Source organism: Astyanax mexicanus, chromosome 6 (genome assembly GCF_023375975.1).
Source record: "Astyanax mexicanus isolate ESR-SI-001 chromosome 6, AstMex3_surface, whole genome shotgun sequence".
Classification (NCBI taxonomy): domain Eukaryota; kingdom Metazoa; phylum Chordata; class Actinopteri; order Characiformes; family Acestrorhamphidae; genus Astyanax; species Astyanax mexicanus.
In genome coordinates, this window is record NC_064413.1 from 13,581,809 (window position 1) to 13,606,839 (window position 25,031).

At 40.2% G+C, this 25,031-nt stretch overlaps 2 non-coding genes and 1 pseudogene across 2 annotated transcripts; all 3 read right to left on the reverse strand.

The window, feature by feature from the left end:
* Positions 1–1,801: 1,801 nt before the first annotated feature.
* LOC125802647 (U2 spliceosomal RNA) lies at positions 1,802–1,922 on the reverse strand (annotated as a pseudogene).
* A 312-nt stretch (positions 1,923–2,234) lies between these two features.
* LOC125802694 (U5 spliceosomal RNA) lies at positions 2,235–2,351 on the reverse strand. The gene has a single exon (XR_007439744.1). It is a non-coding gene; the product is annotated as a U5 spliceosomal RNA (small nuclear RNA).
* A 533-nt stretch (positions 2,352–2,884) lies between these two features.
* LOC125802769 (U2 spliceosomal RNA) lies at positions 2,885–3,075 on the reverse strand. Its single transcript, XR_007439820.1, has one exon. It is a non-coding gene; the product is annotated as a U2 spliceosomal RNA (small nuclear RNA).
* Between the last annotated feature and the right edge of the window lie 21,956 nt (positions 3,076–25,031).

Sequence of the window (25,031 nt, forward strand, 5' to 3'; positions counted from 1 at the left end):
CGTGAAACTGATAAGAACAGATTTTTTTTTTTTTTTTTTTTTTTTGCTAAAAACACTTAAAACATAAATTTATTAACTAAAACAAACAAATAAACTAACAAAACAACAAAACAAACAAACTAACAAAAAATAAGAAATATAAAATAAAATAAAAAAAATTCTAAAACTTAGCTTTAAGAACCGCTTCTCGTGGCTGTGCCTGGGCCCATCTATAAAAGCAGATAAAAAGTTAAAATTGTTAAAAAGGACATGAGAGGCCCCTCTTATTGCCCCTCACTCCTCTCCAGAGGACTCCTCCCCCTCCGAACTTGACGTGTATTCCTCCTGGATTCGGAGGGGTGGTGGTGAGCTGTCCGAAATCCACATCACGGAGTCCTCTGGATCAGGGGACCGTGGTGTTCCCAGAGGGGCCTCCATGGGCGCCGCCGTAGGGGGGGTGCCCGCCTTCCGTACCTTCCTGTCTGTTGGCTCGTCTTTTATTTGGTCCTGCTCCCTTGCTCTCTTTGTTGCCGCTGATGTCGTCTTCGAGGGAGCAGGACCGGGGGGTGCCTCCTTTCTAGGCCGAGGGGGCGAGCCCGGGGCCGAGCACCTGGCCTCAGCCGGGGTGGAGAATCTAGGGGCCTGGATCTTGTAGATCTTCACGGCCCCCGCAGATGGATCTTCCCTCACCTCCGGCTGGTTCTTCTTCCCTCCCGCCCTCGCCAGGGCCGCGGCATAGGACTGCACCTGGACGGGGCAGGAGTGGATCAAGTGTCCCTCCCCGCCGCAGCCTCTGCAGCGGCGGGGGTTGTTGCAATCCTTAGCCAGGTGCCCGTGCCCCAGGCAATTCCGGCATTCGACGTCCTTGCACCCCTCGACCTGATGTCCGTACTTCTGGCACCCCCTACAGAAGGCGGGCTGCCCCCTGAAGAAGAGGTACCCCCTATTCCCGCCCAGCGAAAAATTAGCAGGGGGGTACCTCCAGCTTCCATCGCTGTTCTTTTTAAAATTCATGATGTACTGGCGGCGCCCGTTCCAAACTCCCAGCTCATCCCGGACCATGCGCTCCCCGGGCTGGACCTCTCCAAAGTCTTCCAAGAATTGACGGACGGACCCAGCTGCCACAAATGGATTGAAAATGTGGATGGTGACCATCCGCCGGCCAACGTGCCACATGGACTCCATGGAAAAGTTCTTCCCCAGCGGATGGCCACCCAGGACCTGGCCCTGCTCCAGAACCCGCTCGAAGGTTGCTTCAGACGCCATGGTAACGTCGAAAAACCCCAGGGCATTATTGCGCTGGGCGCAGATGAGGTCCTCCGGTTTTAGCCCCAGTGCCGCAAACAGGACCTCCCGGATGAAAGGCACCCTCCCGGTGAAGAGAGCGCCCTCACCCGGGTCCCTCCACTGGAACCGGACGGTGTGGGGCACCCCCATGCCCCCACCACCACCGGATCCCAGCAGAGGGGATATCCCAGGCGCTGAGGCCGCCGCCGTCGGAGCCCCATCCTGCCCCGCAGAGCCCCGAGGTCCCGACTCCATGGCGCCGTCAGCGATGGAATTCCCTCCGGCTAGTCCCGAAGCCGGCCGGTCCATCAGCTGGTCCGTCCGTCGCCGAGGGTCGTCCAGCCGGGGAAGAGTCGTCCCCGCCGCCGTTGTTGCCGTCGTCGTTGTCGTCTTCGGCGGAGACTTCCTCTTGCTTTTCGTCATCCGGGAGGGCTGAGAGCTAATCTAAAAAACGGTAAAATAAATAAAATAAAATAAAAAGAAGCCCGAGGAAGACCCTTGCGGCAGTGGTGGACAAGCCACCAACTAGCTGCACATATAGTCTCCCCCGAACTCCTTCTAAAACTAAGCCCAAGCACAGCCGACGTCCTCTTCAGATAAAAAACTGATAAGAACAGATACTACACTTGATCTTAGCCAAAAGGCCGAGAAGCGATAACCCGAATATCTCCACCTGGTTGCGGGGCCCTTCTTTTTACTATGTAGCTACTAAGCGGCGAAGCCAACAGATGTCCCACCCATTTAACGTCACCCTACTCTAGCCATTGTTCAAAGAGGTCTGTCTTTTACCATTATTCCTTACAAACTTTTTTTTTTTTTTTACTGTTTTCTTTTGTCATCATTCCTTCCTAGTCTATTTTTTTTTATTATTATTATTTATTGATTCGTTCATGTTTTCATTCTCTCTCTCTCTCTCTCTCTCTCTCTCTCTGTCTTTTTTTTTTTTTTTTTTTGGTACTGAGATGAGCAGCTTCGCTAAAAGCAAAGCTTTCAAAAAATAAGCAATACTCGTCAACGTTCCCCTCCACGGAAATCTTTAGTAAAAGGCGAAAGATTTATACGTGAATGAAGAGAAACCCGAGCTATACCCGTAACCCACCAAACCCCTCCGAGGTCCAGAAAGGGCCGAGGCAGCTGGAGGAAGGCAGGGAGCAAGGGCAGATTGAGAGGGAAGACAACCTTCAACTTTTTTGTCTTCTCCTCCAGTTAAAACGCACGAGTCCTGATGACGTCACACCTGAGCGGGACGGTCGTCCTTGCCTAAAGAGCAGAAGGGGACACAAAAGAACACAAAGAGACAAGCCAAACAACATATCGAGTTAAAAAAAAAAAAAAAAAAAGTTAAAAAAAAAAAAAAAAAAAAAAAAAAAGAACAAAAACGGAGGGAAAACGGAAAACGCGCGAAAAAGACCCTCCCCTGCCAGCGAGTACAGAATTAAATAAATAAATAAACAAACAGAAGAAGAAAACAACACAAGCATGCATGGGTTCACTTCAAAACACAAGCAGAAAAAAAACAAGACAGATCACAGGAACTGACCATCCCCCGATCAATTCCAGCCCTCTTGAGCACTTAGCCAACGACCCAGTCGTTTCTTCTTTCTTTGCACCGCTGTAAGGAAGGTGCACCGCTCCTGGAGGTACTGCAATACCAGGTCGATGCGTGGAGCAGAAGGAGCAAGCTCCTGTTCTGGCTCCCTGTTCTAAAAATCCATTTAATATGTAGCCCTCATATAGAGGGCGTATCAGATATTAAACTGATAAGAACAGATACTACACTTGATCTTAGCCAAAAGGCCGAGAAGCGATAACCCGAATATCGCCACCTGGTTGCGGGGCCCTTCTTTTTACTATGTAGCTACTAAGCGGCGAAACCAACAGATGTCCCACCCATTTAACGTCACCCTACTCTAGCCATTGTTCAAAGAGGTCTGTCTTTTACTATTATTCCTTACAAACTTTTTTTTTTTTTTTTTTTACTGTTTTCTTTTGTCATCATTCCTTCCTAGTCTATTTTTAGGGGTTCGAGCACGTAGTGCTAGAAACCCTATTGTAATTGTTCTGATTATTAGGGGTTCGAGCACGTAGTGCTAGAAACCCTATTGTAATTGTTCTGATTATTAGGGGTTCGAGCACGTAGTGCTAGAAACCCTATTGTAATTGTTCTGATTATTATTAGGGGTTCGAGCACGTAGTGCTAGAAACCCTATTGTAATTGTTCTGATTATTATTATTAGGGGTTCGAGCACGTAGTGCTAGAAACCCTATTGTAATTGTTCTGATTATTATTATTATTATTATTATTATTATTATTATTATTAGGGGTTCGAGCACGTAGTGCTAGAAACCCTATTGTAATTGTTCTGATTATTATTATTAGGGGTTCGAGCACGTAGTGCTAGAAGCCCTATTGTAATTGTTCTGATTATTATTATTATTCTTATTCTTTTTCTGCCATAGAAGTGATTGGGCAGAAGAAACCGTAAGGTCTACAGAGCTGAGACTTGGTCATATGGTAGTACTTCTCACCGCTACTCAGATTCAAAAGATGAGCCCGAACGGCCTCAAGGGGGCGCTATGGCGAAGCAAAACGCGTTTTGCCTCGTTACTCCCTTGCCCTGATAGCTAGACGAAAAATTCTTTCGTTTTATGATTCCTTGGTTTATGGCAAATCAAAAAGGTCAATAGAACCACTAAGCTCCGCCCACTTAGATTTTTTGCTATTTAGCATAATATGCAAAACCTACTTTTGAGAACTTGTTCTAGGGGCATTGACCCATCCTATCATATTTGGTGTCAAACAACTTAGCAGAGTCCCAACCTCAATAATTATCAAAAAAATCTTGAAATTTGAGAACAATATGGCCGCCATATTTAAATTACTCTTACCGTGGCACACCCAAATTAACTCTAACAGCTGTAACTTTTGAATGCTTAAACCGACACTAATGCCACTTTAGACCTTTGATCCTTACTTTATTCTGAGGTAGCCTGTCAATCGGTGTAGACATACACCCCCAGGGGGCGGAGCCAAAGCTAAAAATCTGTTTCTCAGGAACCGTACAAGCTATGAAGCTCTCCTTTGACATGTATCATCTATGGCCTATGTCCTAATGTTTTACAGAAGGAAAATTTGATATGCAAGTTTTTGCAATCGTTATTAGCCAATCAGATTCCAGCAAGCTTTTGACAGGCTAAACAATGACCAATCAGGACGATACTTATACCCTACATGTATCTCAGGGCCTTCTATCATCCATTAAAATATGGCGTTGATTGGCCTCAAGGGGGCGCTATAGCAGAAAATCAGTTATATCTAAAGGTACAAGTGGCCTAGGCTTGTTATTCTTCATGAGTTGTATACTTTGCTGTAGCCTTTACAACTTTGTAATTACATATGTTTACCAAAAATGCAAAGATTTTCATCAGTGGCCAAAAGAGTAAAAATTGCTCTTTTCGAACTTGTCTTTAAGTCCTTAATCAATCAAAACAAATTTGGTCTTGATGCAATCTTGAGACCCTGTAGGTAAATAATTATCAAAAAAATCTTGACATTTTAACTATTTGAGGCCCATAAACCTTGATCAAACATGTACGTGAAAGCCTTTTCAGAGTTATTTGGCCAAAACTCTGTCAAAGTTTAAAACATGCCAAAACTGTTGAAGCTACTAATTAACAATGACATTTGAAGTACATGTGCCAAGTATGAGCCAAATAAGTCTTCAGTAGGCTCTACAGTGAAAAAATAACTATTTTCAATTTATTCTATTTATCGCTATTTTCCAACCTAAATGGACAGAAGACAGGAACCTTTCACCCTATCAACACATAAATTTATACACATATATAGACTGATAATCTGATCTTGATTGCAAATTTTCAGCCAAATCGGACATGTTTTGCCTCTACAACGGCTGGAAAACTACAGCGATTTTGTAGGCCTCAAGCCTGTATTATCGCTTTTTTCAAATCTAAATGGACAGAAGTCAGGAACCTTTGACCCTATTGACACAGAAATTGACATACATATATAGACTGATATTGTGATCTTGATTGCAAATTTTGAGCCAAATCAGATATTTTTTGCCTCTAATATGGCCAAAGAGCAACAGCCAATTTGTAGGCCATAAGCCTGTATTATCACTTTTTTCAAACCTAAATGGTCAGAAGTCAGGAACCTCTGACCCTATCAACACACACATTTACATACATGTATATACAGACCACGTGATCATGAGTACCAATTTGGAGCCCAATCGGACTTTTCTTCTCTTTTTAATAAATAGAAACACACTGATAGGGAATGTTCTGTCTTTCTGATAGAGTAATAGATTTCCAGCAGGTTATATGTGGTCTCTTGCTGCGCTCTGGTGGTCATTTGGTGAAACAGCTACAGGTGAATTATTCTAAATTAAAGCTCTGCTGAACTTATTCAATCTTGCTTGTCTTGCTTAATTGAACATATTCATCCTTCTTGTTCATGCTGGTCAGCCGCCTGGGTCATTCTTGTTTATGCTCCTCCCACTTAATTTTTTTTTAAATTTGCATAATATGCAAAACCTACTTTTGAGATCTTGTCCTTGGATCCTTGACCAATCATGACATGTTTGGTGTCAAACAGTTCAGCAGAGTTTACTCCTCAATAATTATTAAAAAAATCTTTACATTTATAAACAATATGGCCGCCATATGCAAATGAGTTCTACCATGGTGCAGTAAAATGTCTTTAACACTTATAACTTTTGAATGCTTAACCTGACACTAATACCACTTCAGTCCTTTGATCATTACATGATTCTCAGATACCCTGTCAGTTTAAGTAGACATACACCCCCCCAGGGGGCGGAGCCAATGCTCGATAGCTGTTTCTCTAGACACTTTTGTGGTCACTTTTAGCCAATCACATTCCAGCAAGCTTTTAACAGGCGGAATGTTAATCAGGTCAAAACTTATATACTATATATGGGTTATTTATATGCCCTTTTTATGCCTTGTGTTTTTTCAATTTAAGAACTGAATTTGTTTCACCAAATGCCCACTAGAGTGCAGTAAGACACCACATAAAATCTGATGAACACTACAGCTCAATTTATCAATGCTTTTCAACTAGTTTACTCACACCACTCATCTAGCATTGCCTTTATGGTCTTTATGGTCACGCTGGTCACCCAGCTTGGTTATGCTGGCCATCCAGCTTGGTCAAGCTGGCCATTCACATTGGTCATTATGGTCCTGCTGGTCATTCAGCTTTGTCCTCATAGTAATGGTGGTCTTCCAGCTTGGTCATACTGGCCAACCACCTTTGCCATGCTGGTCATCCAGTTTGGTCATTATGGTCTTCCAGCTTGGTCAATATGGTCAACAAGTTTGTCATCCAGATTAGTCATGCTGGTAATCTAGCTTGGTCTGCACGGTCATGCTGGTCATCCTCATCCAATTTGGCGATGCCGGTCAACCGGCAACATGTTTTAAGCCTAACTGGCCTCCAGGGGTCTCTTTGCCTGTAACGCTCGAACCCCGTAAATCGCCGCTTGCGGCTATATTTATTATTATTCTTATTCTTTTTCTGCCATAGAAGTGATTGGGCAGAAGAAACCGTAAGGCCTACAGGGCTGAGACTTGGTCATATGGTAGTACTTCTCACCGCTACTCAGATTCAAAACATGAGCCCGATCGGCCTCAAGGGGGCGCTATGGCGAAGGTCAACGCGTTTGGCCTCGTAACTCCTATGCCCTGGTAGCTAGAGCAAAAATTCTTGCATTATATGATTCCTTGGTTAATGGCAAATCAAAAAGGTCAATAGAACCACTAAGCTCCGCCCACTTAGATTTTTTGCTATTTAGCATAATATGCAAAACCTACTTTTGAGAACTTGTCCTAGGGTCATTGACCAATCCTGTCATATTTGGTGTCAAACAACTCAGCAGAGACCCAACCTCAATAATTATCGAAAAAATTGTGAAATTTGTAAACAATATGGCCGCCATATGCAAATTAATCTTACCGTGGCACACCCAAATTTACTCTAACAGCTGTAACTTTTGAATGCTTAAACCTACACTAATGCCACTTTACAACTTTGATGCCAACATGATTCTGAGGTACCCCGTCAATCTGTGTAGACATACGCCTCCAGGGGGCGGAGCCAAAGCTAAAAATCTGTTTCTCAGGAACCGTACAAGCTATGAAGCTCTCCTTTGACATGTATCATGTATGGCCTATGTCCTAATGTTTAACAGAAGGAAAATTTGATATGCAAATTTTTGCGATCGTTATTAGCCAATCAGATTCCAGCAAGCTTTTGACATGCTAAACAATGACCAATCAGGACGATACTTATACCCTACATGTATCTCAGGGCCTTCTATCATCCATTAAAATATGGCGTTGATTGGCCTCAAGGGGGCGCTATAGCAGAAAATCAGTTATATCTAAAGGTACCAGTGGCCTAGGCTTGTTAGTCTTTTTTAATTGTATACTTTGCTGTATCCTTTACAACTTTGTAATTACACGTGTTTACCAAAAATGCAAAGATTTTCATCAGTGGCCAAAAGAGTAAAAATTGCTCTTTTCGAACTTGTCTTTAAGTCCTCAATCAATCAAAACAAATTTGGTCTTGATGCAGTCTTGAGACCCTGTAGGTAAATAATTATCAAAAAAATCTTGACATTTTAACTATTTGAGGCCCATAAACCTTGATCAAACATGTACGTGAAAGCCTTTTCAGAGTTATTTGGCCAAAACTCTGTCAAAGTTTAAAACATGCCAAAACTGTTGAAGCTACTAATTAACAATGACATTTGAAGTACATGTGCCAAGTATGAGCCAAATAAGTCTTCAGTAGGCTCTACAGTGAAAAAATAACTATTTTCAATTTATTCTATTTATCGCTATTTTCCAACCTAAATGGACAGAAGACAGGAACCTTTCACCCTATCAACAGATAAATTTATACACATATATAGACTGATAATCTGAGCTTGATTGCAAATTTTCAGCCAAATCGGACATGTTTTGCCTCTACAACGGCTGGAAAACTACAGCGATTTTGTAGGCCTCAAGCCTGTATTATCGCTTTTTTCAAATCTAAATGGACAGAAGTCAGGAACCTTTGACCCTATTGACACAGAAATTGACATACATATATAGACTGATATTGTGATCCTGACTGCAAATTTTGAGCCAAATCAGATATTTTTTGCCTCTAATATGGCCAAAGAGCAACAGCCATTTTGTAGGCCATAAGCCTGTATTATCACTTTTTTCAAACCTAAATGGTCAGAAGTCAGGAACCTTTGACCCTATCAACACACAAATTTACATACATGTATATACAGACCACTTGATCATGAGTACCAATTTGGAGCCCAATCGGACTTTTCTTCTCTTTTTAATAAATAGAAACACACTGATAGGGAATGTTCTGTCTTTCTGATAGAGTGATAGATTTCCAGCAGGTTATATGTGGTCTCTTGCTGCGCTCTGGTGGTCATTTGGTGAAACAGCTACAGGTGAATTATTCTAAATTAAAGCTCTGCTGAACTTATTCAATCTTGCTTGTCTTGCTTAATTGAACATATTTATCCTTCTTGTTCATGCTGGTCAGCCGCCAGGGTCATTCTTGTTTATGCTCCACCCACTTCATTTTTTTTTAAATTTGCATAATATGCAAAACCTACTTTTGAGATCTTGTCCTTGGATCCTTGACCAATCATGACATGTTTGGTGTCAAACAGTTCAGCAGAGCTTACTCCTCAATAATTATTAAAAAAAGCTTTACATTTATAAACAATATGGCCGCCATATGCAAATGAGTTCTACCATGGTGCAGTAAAATGTCTTTAACACTTATAACTTTTGAATGCTTAACCTGACACTAATACCACTTCAGTCCTTTGATCATTACATGATTCTCAGATACCCTGTCAGTTTAAGTAGACATACACCCCCCCCAGGGGGCAGGGCCAATGCTCGATAGCTGTTTCTCTAGAACCATACAAGCTATCAAGGTCATCCTAGCCAATTATCATCTATGGCCCATGCACTAATGGTACACCAAATGAAAATTTGATATGGACACTTTTGTGGTCACTATTAGCCAATCACATTCCAGCAAGCTTTTAACAGGCGGAATGTTAATCAGGTCAAAACTTATATACTATATACGGGTTATTTATATGCCCTTTTTATGCCTTGTGTTTTTTCAATTTAAGAACTGAATTTGTTTCACCAAATGCCCAGTAGAGTGCAGTAAGACACCACATAAAACCTGATGAACACTACAGCTCAATTTATCAATGCGATGCTTTTCAACTAGTTTACTCACACCACTCATCTAGCATTGCCATTATGGTCTTTATGGTCACGCTGGTCACCCAGCTTGGTCATGCTGGCCATTCACATTGGTCATTATGGTCCTGCTGGTCATTCAGCTTTGTCCTCATAGTAATGGTGGTCTTCCAGCTTGGTCATACTGGCCAACCACCTTTGCCATGCTGGTCATCCAGTTTGGTGATGCCGGTCAACCAGCAACATGTTTTAAGCCTAACTGGCCTCCAGGGGCGTCTTTGCCTGTAACGCTCGTTAGGGGTTCGAGCACGTAGTGCTAGAAACCCTATTGTAATTGTTCTGATTATTATTCTTATTCTTTTTCTGCCATAGAAGTGATTGGGCAGAAGAAACCGTAAGGCCTACAGGGCTGAGACTTGGTCATATGGTAGTACTTCTCACCGCTACTCAGATTCAAAAGATGAGCCCGATCGGCCTCAAGGGGGCGCTATGGCGAAGGTCAACGCGTTTGGCCTCGTAACTCCTACGCCCTGATAGCTAGAGCAAAAATTCTTGCATTATATGATTCCTTGGTTAATGGCAAATCAAAAAGGTCAATAGAACCACTAAGCTCCGCCCACTTAGATTTTTTGCTATTTAGCATAATATGCAAAACCTACTTTTGAGAACTTGTCCTAGGGTCATTGACCAATCCTGTCATATTTGGTGTCAAACAACTCAGCAGAGTCCCAACCTCAATAATTATCGAAAAAATTGTGAAATTTGTAAACAATATGGCCGCCATATACAAATTAATCTTACCGTGGCACACCCAAATTTACTCTAACAGCTGTAACTTTTGAATGCTTAAACCTACACTAATGCCACTTTACAACTTTGATGCCAACATGATTCTGAGGTAGCCCGTTAATCTGTGTAGACATACGCCCCCAGGGGGCGGAGCCAAAGCTAAAAATCTGTTTCTCAGGAACCGTACAAGCTATGAAGCTCTCCTTTGGCATGTATCATCTATGGCCTATGTCCTAATGTTTTACAGAAGGAAAATTTGATATGCAAATTTTTGCGATCGTTATTAGCCAATCAGATTCCAGCAAGCTTTTGACAGGCTAAACAATGACCAATCAGGACGATACTTATACCCTACATGTATCTCAGGGCCTTCTATCATCCATTAAAATATGGCGTTGATGGGCCTCAAGGGGGCGCTATAGCAGAAAATCAGTTATATCTAAAGGTACAAGTGGCCTAGGCTTGTTATTCTTTTTTAGTTTTATACTTTGCTGTAGCCTTTACAACTTTGTAATAACATGTATTTACCAAAAATGCAAAGATTTTCATCAGTGGCCAAAAGAGTAAAAATTGCTCTTTTCGAACTTGTCTTTAAGTCCTTAATCAATCAAAACAAATTTGGTCTTGATGCAATCCTGAGACCCTGTAGGTAAATAATTATCAAAAAAATCTTGACATTTTAACTATTTGAGGCCCATAAACCTTGATCAAACATGTACATGAAAGCCTTTTCAGAGTTATTTGGCCAAAACTCTGTCAAAGTTTAAATCATGCCAAAACTGTTGAAGCTACTAATTAAGAATGACATTGGAAGCACATGTGCCAAGTATGAGCCAAATAAGTCTTCAGTAGGCTCTACAGTGAAAAAATAACTATTTTCAATTTATTCTATTTATCGCTATTTTCCAACCTAAATGGACAGAAGACAGGAACCTTTCACCCTATCAACACACAAATTTATACACATATATAGACTGATAATCCGATCTTGATTGCAAATTTTCAGCCAAATCGGACATGTTTTGCCTCTACAACGGCTGGAAAACTACAGCGATTTTGTAGGCCTCAAGCCTGTATTATCGCTTTTTTCAAATCTAAATGGACAGAAGTCAGGAACCTTTAACCCTATCGACACAGAAATTGACATACATATATAGACTGATGTTGTGATCTTGATTGCAAATTTTGAGCCAAATCAGATATTTTTTGCCTCTAATATGGCCAAAGAGCATCAGCCATTTTGTAGGCCATAAGCCTGTATTATCACTTTTTTCAAACCTAAATGGTCAGAAGTCAGGAACCTTTGACCCTATCAACACACAAATTTACATACATGTATATACAGACCACTTGATCATGAGTACCAATTTGGAGCCCAATCGGACTTTTCTTCTCTTTTTAATAAATAGAAACACACTGATAGGGAATGTTCTGACTTGCTTATAGAGTGATAGATTTCCAGCAGGTTATATGTGGTCTCTTGCTGCGCTCTGGTGGTCATTTGGTGAAACAGCTACAGGTGAATTATTCTAAATTAAAGCTCTGCTGAACTTAATTAATCTTGCTTGTCTTGCTTAATTGAACATCGTTATCCTTCTTGGTCATGCTGCTCAGCCACCTGGGTCATTCTTGTTTATGCTCCACCCACTTAATTTTTTTTTAAATTAGCATAATATGCAAAACCTACTTTTGACATCTTTCCCTTGCCTCCTTGACCAATCATGACATGTTTGGTGTCAAACAATTTAGCAGAGCTTGCTCCTCAATAATTATTTAATAAATCTTTACATTTGTAAACAATATGGCCGCCATATGCAAATTAGTTCTACCACAGTGCAGTAAAATGTCTTTAACACTTATAACTTTTGAATGCTTAACCTGACACTAATACCACTTCAGTCCTTTGATCATTACATGATTCTCAGATAACCTGTCAGTTTAAGTAGACATACACCCCCAGGGGGCGGGGCCAATGCTCGATAGCTGTTTCTCTAGAACCATACAAGCTATCAAGGTCATCCTAGCCAATTATCATCTATGGCCCATGCACTAATGGTACACCAAATGAAAATTTGATATGGACACTTTTGTAGTCACTATTAGCCAATCACATTCCAGCAAGCTTTTAACAGGCTGAATGTTAATCAGGTCAAAACTTATGTACTATTATTGATATTATTGGTTATTAATATGTGCCCTTGTCATGCCTCACTGCTAGGCTCTCCGAATGCCCACTAGAGTGCAGCAAGAGACCCCATAAAACCTGCTGAACACTACAGCTCAATTTATCAATGCATTTCAACTAGTTTTCTCACACCACTCATCTAGCATTGTCATTATGGTCTTTATGGTCACGCTGGTCACCTAGCTTGGTTATGCTGCCCATCCAGCTAGGTCATTCTGGTCATTCACATTGGTCATTATGGTCCTGCTGGTCATTCAGCTTTGTCATCATAGCAATGCTGGTCATCCAGCTTGGTCATACTGGCCAAACACCTTTGCCATGCTGGTCATCCAGTTTGGTGATGCCAGTCAACCAGCAACATGTTTTAAGCCTAACTGGCCTCCAGGGGCCTCTTTGTCTGTAACGCTCGAACCCCGTAAATCGCCGCTTGCGGCTATATTTATTATTATTATAGTTCTTATTCTTTTTCTGCCATAGAAGTGATTGGGCAGAAGAAACCGTAAGGCCTACAGGGCTGAGACTTGGTCATATGGTAGTACTTCTCACCGCTACTCAGATTCAAAAGATGAGCCCGATCGGCCTCAAGGGGGCGCTATGGCGAAGGTCAACGCGTTTGGCCTCGTAACTCCTACACCCTGATAGCTAGAGCAAAAATTCTTGCATTATATGATTCCTTGGTTAATGGCAAATCAAAAAGGTCAATAGAACCACTAAGCTCCGCCCACTTAGATTTTTTGCTATTTAGCATAATATGCAAAACCTACTTTTGAGAACTTGTCCTAGGGTCATTGACCAATCCTGTCATATTTGGTGTCAAACAACTCAGCAGAGTCCCAACCTCAATAATTATCGAAAAAATTGAGAATTTTTTAAACAATATGGCCGCCATATGCAAATTAATCTTACCGTGGCACACGCAAATTTACTCTAACAGCTGTAACTTTTCAATGCTTAAACCTACACTAATGCCACTTTACAACTTTGATGCCAACATGATTCTGAGGTAGCCAGTCAATCTGTGTAGACATACGCCCCCAGGGGGCGGAGCCAAAGCTAAAAATCTGTTTCTCAGGAACCGTACAAGCTATGAAGCTCTCCTTTGGCATGTATCATCTATGGCCTATGTCCTAATGTTTTACAGAAGGAAAATTTGATATGCAAATTTTTGCGATCGTTATTAGCCAATCAGTTTCCAGCAAGCTTTTGACAGGCTAAACAATGACCAATCAGGACGATACTTATACCCTACATGTATCTCAGGGCCTTCTATCATCCATTAAAATATGGCGTTGATTGGCCTCAAGGGGGCGCTATAGCAGAGAATCAGTTATATCTAAAGGTACAAGTGGCCTAAGCTTGTTATTCTTTTTTAGTTGTATACATTGCTGTAGCCTTTACAACTTTGTAATTACATATGTTTACCAAAAATGCAAAGATTTTCATCAGTGGCCAAAAGAGTAAAAATTGCTCTTTTCGAACTTGTCTTTAAGTCCTTAATCAATCAAAACAAATTTGGTCTTGATGCAATCTTGAGACCCTGTAGGTAAATAATTATCAAAAAAATCTTGACATTTTAACTATTTGAGGCCCATAAACCTTGATCAAACATGTACGTGAAAGCCTTTTCAGAGTTATTTGGCCAAAACTCTGTCAAAGTTTAAAACATGCCAAAACTGTTGAAGCTACTAATTAACAATGACATTTGAAGTACATGTGCCAAGTATGAGCCAAATAAGTCTTCAGTAGGCTCTACAGTGAAAAAATAACTATTTTCAATTTATTCTATTTATCGCTATTTTCCAACCTAAATGGACAGAAGACAGGAACCTTTCACCCTATCAACACACAAATTTATACACATATATAGACTGATAATCTGATCTTGATTGCAAATTTTCAGCCAAATCGGACATGTTTTGCCTCTACAACGGCTGGAAAACTACAGCGATTTTGTAGGCCTCAAGCCTGTATTATCGCTTTTTTCAAACCTAAATGGACAGAAGTCAGGAACCTTTGACCCTATTGACACAGAAATTGACATACATATATAGACTGATATTGTGATCCTGATTGCAAATTTTGAGCCAAATCAGATATTTTTTGCCTCTAATATGGCCAAAGAGCAACAGCCATTTTGTAGGCCATAAGCCTGTATTATCGCTTTTTTCAAGCCTAAATGGACAGAAGTCAGGAACCTTTGACCCTATCAACACACAAATTTACACACATATATATACAGACCACTTGATCATGAGAACCAATTTGGAGCCCAATCGGACTTTTCCTCTCTTTGTAATAAATAGAAACACACTGATAGGGAATGTTCTGTCTTACTTATAGAGTGATAGATTTCCAGCAGGTTATATGTGGTCTCTTGCTGCGCTCTGGTGGTCATTTGGTGAAACAGCTACAGGTGAATTATTCTAAATTAAAGCTCTGCTGAACTTATTTAATCTTGCTTGTCTTGCTAAATTGAACATATTTATCCTTCTTGGTCATGCTACTCAGCCACCTGGGTCATTCTTGTTTATGTTCCACCCACTTAATTTTTTTTTTATTTGCATAATATGCAAAACTTACTTTTGAGATCTTGTCCTTGGATCCTTGACCAATCCTGTCATATTTGGTGTCAAACAACTCAGCAGAGTCCCAACCTCAATAATTATCGAAAAAATTGAGAATTTTTTAAACAATATGGCCGCCATATGCAAATTAATCTTACCGTGGCACACGCAAATTTACTCTAACAGCTGTAACTTTTCAATGCTTAAACCTACACTAATGCCACTTTACAACTTTGATGCCAACATGATTCTGAGGTAGCCAGTCAATCTGTGTAGACATACGCCCCCAGGGGGCGGAGCCAAAGCTAAAAATCTGTTTCTCAGGAACCGTACAAGCTATGAAGCTCTCCTTTGGCATGTATCATCTATGGCCTATGTCCTAATGTTTTACAGAAGGAAAATTTGATATGCAAATTTTTGCGATCGTTATTAGCCAATCAGTTTCCAGCAAGCTTTTGACAGGCTAAACAATGACCAATCAGGACGATACTTATACCCTACATGTATCTCAGGGCCTTCTATCATCCATTAAAATATGGCGTTGATTGGCCTCAAGGGGGCGCTATAGCAGAGAATCAGTTATATCTAAAGGTACAAGTGGCCTAAGCTTGTTATTCTTTTTTAGTTGTATACATTGCTGTAGCCTTTACAACTTTGTAATTACATATGTTTACCAAAAATGCAAAGATTTTCATCAGTGGCCAAAAGAGTAAAAATTGCTCTTTTCGAACTTGTCTTTAAGTCCTTAATCAATCAAAACAAATTTGGTCTTGATGCAATCTTGAGACCCTGTAGGTAAATAATTATCAAAAAAATCTTGACATTTTAACTATTTGAGGCCCATAAACCTTGATCAAACATGTACGTGAAAGCCTTTTCAGAGTTATTTGGCCAAAACTCTGTCAAAGTTTAAAACATGCCAAAACTGTTGAAGCTACTAATTAACAATGACATTTGAAGTACATGTGCCAAGTATGAGCCAAATAAGTCTTCAGTAGGCTCTACAGTGAAAAAATAACTATTTTCAATTTATTCTATTTATCGCTATTTTCCAACCTAAATGGACAGAAGACAGGAACCTTTCACCCTATCAACACACAAATTTATACACATATATAGACTGATAATCTGATCTTGATTGCAAATTTTCAGCCAAATCGGACATGTTTTGCCTCTACAACGGCTGGAAAACTACAGCGATTTTGTAGGCCTCAAGCCTGTATTATCGCTTTTTTCAAACCTAAATGGACAGAAGTCAGGAACCTTTGACCCTATTGACACAGAAATTGACATACATATATAGACTGATATTGTGATCCTGATTGCAAATTTTGAGCCAAATCAGATATTTTTTGCCTCTAATATGGCCAAAGAGCAACAGCCATTTTGTAGGCCATAAGCCTGTATTATCGCTTTTTTCAAGCCTAAATGGACAGAAGTCAGGAACCTTTGACCCTATCAACACACAAATTTACACACATATATATACAGACCACTTGATCATGAGAACCAATTTGGAGCCCAATCGGACTTTTCCTCTCTTTGTAATAAATAGAAACACACTGATAGGGAATGTTCTGTCTTACTTATAGAGTGATAGATTTCCAGCAGGTTATATGTGGTCTCTTGCTGCGCTCTGGTGGTCATTTGGTGAAACAGCTACAGGTGAATTATTCTAAATTAAAGCTCTGCTGAACTTATTTAATCTTGCTTGTCTTGCTAAATTGAACATATTTATCCTTCTTGGTCATGCTACTCAGCCACCTGGGTCATTCTTGTTTATGTTCCACCCACTTAATTTTTTTTTTATTTGCATAATATGCAAAACTTACTTTTGAGATCTTGTCCTTGGATCCTTGACCAATCATGACATGTTTGGTGTCAAACAGTTCAGCAGAGCTTACTCCTCAATAATTATAAAAAAAATCTTTACATTTATAAACAATATGGCCGCCATATGCAAATGAGTTCTACCATGGTGCAGTAAAATGTCTTTAACACTTATAACTTTTGAATGCTTAACCTGACACTAATACCACTTCAGTCCTTTGATCATTACATGATTCTCAGATACCCTGTCAGTATAAGTAGACATACACCCCCCCAGGGGGCGGGGCCAATGCTCGATAGCTGTTTCTCTAGAACCATACAAGCTATCAAGGTCATCCTAGCCAATTATCATCTATGGCCCATGCACTAATGGTACACCAAATGAAAATTTGATATGGACACTTTTGTGGTCACTATTAGCCAATCACATTCCAGCAAGCTTTTAACAGGCGGAATGTTAATCAGGTCAAAACTTATATACTATATACGGGTTATTTATATGCCCTTTTTATGCCTTGTGTTTTTTCAATTTAAGAACTGAATTTGTTTCACCAAATGCGCACTAGAGTGCAGTAAGACACCACATAAAACCTGATGAACACTACAGCTCAATTTATCAATGCTTTTCAACTAGTTTACTCACACCACTCATCTAGCATTGCCATTATGGTCTTTATGGTCACGCTGGTCACCCAGCTTGGTTATGCTGGCCATCCAGCTTGGTCATGCTGGCCATTCACATTGGTCATTATGGTCCTGCTGGTCATTCAGCTTTGTCCTCATAGTAATGGTGGTCTTCCAGCTTGGTCATACTGGCCAACCACCTTTGCCATGCTCGTCATCCAGTTTGGTCATTATGGTCTTCCAGCTTGGTCAATATGGTCAACAAGTTTGTCATCCAGATTAGTCATGCTGGTAATCTAGCTTGGTCTTCACGGTCATGCTGGTCATCCTCATCCAGTTTGGCGATGCCGGTCAACCGGCAACATGTTTTAAGCCTAACTGGCCTCCAGGGGTCTCTTTGCCTGTAACGCTCGAACCCCGTAAATCGCCGCTTGCGGCTATATTTATTAGGGGTTCGAGCACGTAGTGCTAGAAACCCTATTGTAATTGTTCTGATTATTATTATTATTATAGTTCTTATTCTTTTTCTGCCATAGAAGTGATTGGGCAGAAGAAACCGTAAGGCCTACAGGGCTGAGACTTGGTCATATGGTAGTACTTCTCACCGCTACTCAGATTCAAAAGATGAGCCCGATCGGCCTCAAGGGGGCGCTATGGCAAAGGTCAACGCGTTTGGCCTCGTAACTCCTACGCCCTGATAGCTAGAGCAAAAATTCTTGCATTATATGATTCCTTGGTTAATGGCAAATCAAAAAGGTCTATAGAACCACTAAGCTCCGCCCACTTAGATTTTTTGCTATTTAGCATAATATGCAACACCTACTTTTGAGAACTTGTCCTAGGGTCATTGACCAATCCTGTCATATTTGGTGTCAAACAACTCAGCAGAGTCCCAACCTCAATAATTATTGAAAAAATTGAGAAATTTTTAAACAATATGGCCGCCATATGCAAATTAATCTTACCGTGGCACACCCAAATTTACTCTAACAGCTGTAACTTTTGAATGCTTAAACCTACACTAATGCCACTTTACAACTTTGATGCCAACATGATTCTGAGGTAGCCCGTCAATCTGTGTAGACATACGCCCCCAGGGGGCGGAGCCAAAGCTAAAAATCTGTTTCTCAGGAACCGTACAAGCTATGAAGCTCTCCTTTGGCCTGTATCATCTATGGCCTATGTCCTAATGTTTTACAGAAGGAAAATTTGATATGCAAATTTTTGCAATCGTTATTAGCCAATCAGATTCCAGCAAGCTTTTGACAGGCTAAACAATGACCAATCAGGACGATACTTATACCCTACATGTATCTCAGGGCCTTCTATCAACCATTAAAATATGGCATTGATTGGCCTCAAGGGGGCGCTATAGCAGAAAATCAGTTATATCTAAAGGTACAAGTGGCCTAGGCTTGTTATTCTTTTTTAGTTGTATACTTTGCTGTAGCCTTTACAACTTTGTAATTACATATGTTTACCAAAAATGCAAAGATTTTCATCAATGGCCAAAAGCGTAAAAATGGCTCTTTTCGAACTTGTCTTTAAGTCTTCAATCAATAAAAACAAATTTGGTCTTGATGCAATCCTGAGACCCTGTAGGTAAATAATTATCAAAAAAATCTTGACAATTTAACTATTTGAGGCCCATAAACCTTGATCAAACATGTACGTGAAAGCCTTTTCAGAGTTATTTGGCCAAAACTCTGTCAAAGTTTTAAACATGCCAAAACTGTTGAAGCTACTAATTAACAATAACATTTGAAGCACCTGTGCCAAGTATGAGCCAAATAAGTCTTCAGTAGGCTCTACAGTGAAAATTTTACTATTTTCATTTTATTCTATTTATCGCTATTTTCCAACCTAAATGGACAGAAGACAGGAACCTTTCACCCTATCAACACACAAATTTATACACATATATAGACTGATATTGTGATCTTGATTGCACATTTTCAGCCAAATCGGACATGTTTTGCCTCTACAACGGCTGGAAAACTACAACGATTTTGTAGGCCTCAAGCCTGTATTATCGCTTTTTTCAAATCTAAATTTACAGAAGTCAGGAACCTTTGACCCTATTGACACAGAAATTGACATACATATATAGACTGATATTGTGATCTTGATTGCAAATTTTGAGCCAAATCAGATATTTTTTGCCTCTAATATGGCCAAACAGCAACAGCCATTTTGTAGGCCATAAGCCTGTATTATCACTTTTTTCAAACCTAAATGGTCAGAAGTCAGGAACCTTTGACCCTATCAACACACAAATTTACATACATGTATATACAGACCATTTGATCATGATTGCAAATTTTGAGCCAAATCAGATATTTTTTGAGTACCAATTTGGAGCCCAATCGGACTTTTCTTCTCTTTTTAATAAATAGAAACACACTGATAGGGAATGTTCTGTCTTACTTATAGAGTGATAGATTTCCAGCAGGTTATATGCGGTCTCTTGCTGCGCTCTGGTGGTCATTTGGTGAAACAGCTACAGGTGAATTATTCTAAATTAAAGCTCTGCTGAACTTATTCAATCTTGCTTGTCTTGCTTAATTGAACATATTCATCCTTCTTGTTCATGATGGTCAGCCACCTGGGTCATTCTTGTTTATGCTCCACCCACTTAATTTTTTTTTTAATTTGCATAATATGCAAAACCTACTTTTGAGATCTTGTCCTTGGATCCTTGACCAATCATGACATGTTTGGTGTCAAACAGTTCAGCAGAGCTTACTCCTCAATAATTATTAAAAAAATCTTTACATTTATAAACAATATGGCCGCCATATGCAAATGAGTTCTACCATGGTGCAGTAAAATGTCTTTAGCACTTATAACTTTTGAATGCTTAACCTGACACTAATACCACTTCAGTCCTTTGATCATTACATGATTCTCAGATACCCTGTCAGTTTAAGTAGACATACACCCCCAGGGGGCGGGGCCAATGCTCGATAGCTGTTTCTCTAGAACCATACAAGCTATCAAGGTCATCCTAGCCAATTATCATCTATGGCCCATGCACTAATGGTACACCAAATGAAAATTTGATATGGACACTTTTGTGGTCACTATTAGCCAATCACATTCCAGCAAGCTTTTAACAGGCGGAATGTTAATCAGTTCAAAACTTATATACTATATACGGGTTATTTATATGCCCTTTTTATGCCTTGTGTTTTTTCAATTTAAGAACTGAATTTGTTTCACCAAATGCCCACTAGAGTGCAGTAAGACACCACATAAAACCTGATCAACATTACAGCTCAATTTATCAATGCTTTTCAACTAGTTTACTCACACCACTCATCTAGCATTGCCATTATGGTCTTTATGGTCACGCTGGTCACCCAGCTTGGTTATGCTTGGTCATGCTGGCCATTCACATTGGTCATTATGGTCCTGCTGGTCATTCAGCTTTGTCCTCATAGTAATGGTGGTCTTCCAGCTTGGTCATACTGGCCAACCACCTTTGCCATGCTGGTCATCCAGTTTGGTCATTATGGTCTTCCAGCTTGGTCAATATGGTCAACAAGTTTGTCATCCAGATTAGTCATGCTGGTAATCTAGCTTGGTCTTCACGGTCATGCTTGTCATCCTCATCCAGTTTGGCGATGCCGGTCAACCGGCAACATGTTTTAAGCCTAACTGGCCTCCAGGGGTCTCTTTGCCTGTAACGCTCGAACCCCGTAAATCGCCGCTTGCGGCTATATTTAGGGGTTCGAGCACGTAGTGCTAGAAACCCTATTGTAATTGTTCTGATTATTATTATTATTAGGGGTTCGAGCACGTAGTGCTAGAAACCCTATTGTAATTGTTCTGATTATTATTATTAGGGGTTCGAGCACGTAGTGCTAGAAACCCTATTGTAATTGTTCTGATTATTATTATTATTATTATTATTATTATTATTATAGTTCTTATTCTTTTTCTGCCATAGAAGTGATTGGGCAGAAGAAACCGTAAGGCCTACAGGGCTGAGACTTGGTCATATGGTAGTACTTCTCACCGCTACTCAGATTCAAAAGATGAGCCCGATCGGCCTCAAGGGGGCGCTATGGCGAAGGTCAACGCGTTTGGCCTCGTAACTCCTACGCCCTGATAGCTAGAGCAAAAATTCTTGCATTATATGATTCCTTGGTTAATGGCAAATCAAAAAGGTCAATAGAACCACTAAGCTCCGCCCACTTAGATTTTTTGCTATTTAGCATAAAATGCAAAACCTACTTTTGCGAACTAGTCTGTGGATTTTTGACCAATCCTGACAAGTTTGGTGTCAAACAACTCAGCAGAGTCCCACCCTCAATAATTATCGAAAAAATCTTGAAATTTGTAAACAATATGGCCGCCATATGCAAATTAATCTTACCGTGGCACACCAAAATTCACTCTAACAGCTGTAACTTTTGAATGCTTAAACTGACACTAATGCCGCTTTAGACCTTTGGTACTAACATGATTCTGAGGTAGCCTGTCAATCTGTGTAGACGTACGCCCCCAGGGGGCGGAGCCAAAGCTAAAAATCTGTTTCTCAGGAACCGTACAAGCTATCAAGCTCTCGTTTGGCATGTATCCTCTGTGGCCTATGTCCTAATGGTCTACTGAAGGATATTTTGATGTGTCAATTTTTGTGGTCGCTATTAGCCAATCAGATTACAGCAAGCTTTTGACAGACTAAACAATCACCAATCAGGACGATACTTATATTGTACATGTATATGAGGGCCTTCTATCATCCATTAAAATATGGCGTTGATTGGCCTCTAGGGGGCGCTATAGCAGAAAATCAGTTATATCTAAAGGTACAAGTGGCCTAGGCTTGTTATTCTTTTTGAGTTTTATGCTTTGCTGTAACCTTTACAACTTTGTAATTACATGTCTTTACCAAAAATGTATTGTTTTGCATCAGTGGCCAGTAGAGTAAAAATTGCACTTTTCGAACTAGTCCCTGGATATTCAACCAATTAAATCAACTTTGGTCTTTTCACAATCTTGAGACCATGTAGGTAAATAATTATCAAAAAAATGTTGGAATTTTAACTTTTTATGGCCCCAACACCTTGATCAAACATGTACGTGAAAGCCTTTTCAGAGTTATTTGGCCAAAACTCTGTAAATGTTTGCGGTATGTCAAAAATATTACAGACACTCATTAATAATGACATTTGAAGCACATTTGCCAAGTATGAGCCAAATACGTCTTCAGTAGGCTCTACAGTGAAAAAAAAACTATTTTCAATTTATTCTATTTATCGCTATTTTCCAACCTAAATGGACAGACGACAGGAACCTTTCACCCTATCAACACACAAATTTATACACATATATACACTGATAATCTGATCTTGATTGCAAATTTCCAGCCAAATCGGACATGTTTTTCCTCTACAACGGCTGGAAAACTACAGCGATTTTGTAGGCCTCAAGCCTGTATTATCGCTTTTTTCAAATCTAAATGGACAGAAGTCAGGAACCTTTGACCCTATTGACACAGAAATTGACATACATATATAGACTGATATTGTGATCTTGATTGCACATTTTGAGCCAAATCAGATATTTTTTGCCTCTAATATGGCCAAAGAGCAACAGCCATTTTGTAGGCCATAAGCCTGTATTATCACTTTTTTCAAACCTAAATGGTCAGAAGTCAGGAACCTTTGACCCTATCAACACACAAATTTACATACATGTATATACAGACCACTTGATCATGAGTACCAATTTGGAGCCCAATAGGACTTTTCTTCTCTTTTTAATAAATAGAAACACACTGATAGGGAATGTTCTGTCTTTCTGATAGAGTGATAGATTTCCAGCAGGTTATATGTGGTCTCTTGCTGCGCTCTGGTGGTCATTTGGTGAAACAGCTACAGGTGAATTATTCTAAATTAAAGCTCTGCTGAACTTATTCAATCTTGATTGTCTTGCTTAATTGAACATCTTTATCCTTCTTGGTCATGCTGCTCAGCCGCCTGGGTCATTCTTGTTTATGCTCCACACACTTAATTTTTTTTTAAATTTGCATAATATGCAAAACCTACTTTTGAGATCTTGTCCTTCGATCCTTGACCAATCATGACATGTTTGGTGTCAAACAGTTCAGCAGAGCTTACTCCTCAATAATTATTAAAAAAAATCTTTACATTTATAAACAATATGGCCGCCATATGCAAATGAGATCTACCATGGTGCAGTAAAATGTCTTTAACACTTATAACTTTTGAATGCTTAACCTGACACTAATACCACTTCAGTCCTTTGATCATTACATGATTCTCAGATACCCTGTCAGTTTAAGTAGACATACGCCCCCAGGGGGCGGGGCCAATGCTCGATAGCTGTTTCTCTAGAACCATACAAGCTATCAAGGTCGTCCTTGCCAATTATCATCTATGGCCCATGCACTAATGGTACACCAAATGAAAATTTGATATGGACACTTTTGTGGTCACTATTAGCCAATCACATTCCAGCAAGCTTTTGACAGGCTGAATGTCAATCAGGTCAAAACTTATGTACTATTATTGATATTATTGGTTATTAATATGTGCCCTTGTCATGCCTCACTGCTAGGCTCTCCGAATGCCCACTAGAGTGCAGTAAGACACCACATAAAACCTGATGAACACTACAGCTCAATTTATCAATGCATTTCAACTAGTTTACTCACACCACTCATCTAGCATTGTCATTATGGTCTTTATGGTCACGCTGGTCACCTAGCTTGGTTATGCTGCCCATCCAGCTAAGTCATTCTGGTCATTCACATTGGTCATGATGGTCCTGCTGGTCATTCAGCTTTGTCATCATAGCAATGCTGGTCATCCAGCTTGGCTATACTGGCCAAACACCTTTGCCATGCTGGTCATCCAGTTTGGTGATGCCAGTCAACCAGCAACATGTTTTAAGCCTAACTGGCCTCCAGGGGCCTCTTTGTCTGTAACGCTCGAACCCCGTAAATCGCCGCTTGCGGCTATATTTATTATTATTATTATAGTTCTTATTCTTTTTCTGCCATAGAAGTGATTGGGCAGAAGAAACCGTAAGGCCTACAGGGCTGAGACTTGGTCATATGGTAGTACTTCTCACCGCTACTCAGATTCAAAAGATGAGCCCGATCGGCCTCAAGGGGGCGCTATGGCGAAGGTCAACGCATTTGGCCCCGTAACTCCTACGCCCTGATAGCTAGAGCAAAAATTCTTGCATTATATGATTCCTTGGTTAATGGCAAATCAAAAAGGTCAATAGAACCACTAAGCTCCGCCCACTTATATTTTTTGCTATTTAGCATAATATGCAAAACCTACTTTTGAGAACTTGTCCTAGGGTCATTGACCAATCCTGTCATATTTGGTGTCAAACAACTCAGCAGAGTCTCAACCTCAATAATTATCGAAAAAATTGTGAAATTTGTAAACAATATGGCCGCCATATGCAAATTAATCTTACCGTGGCACACCCAAATTTAC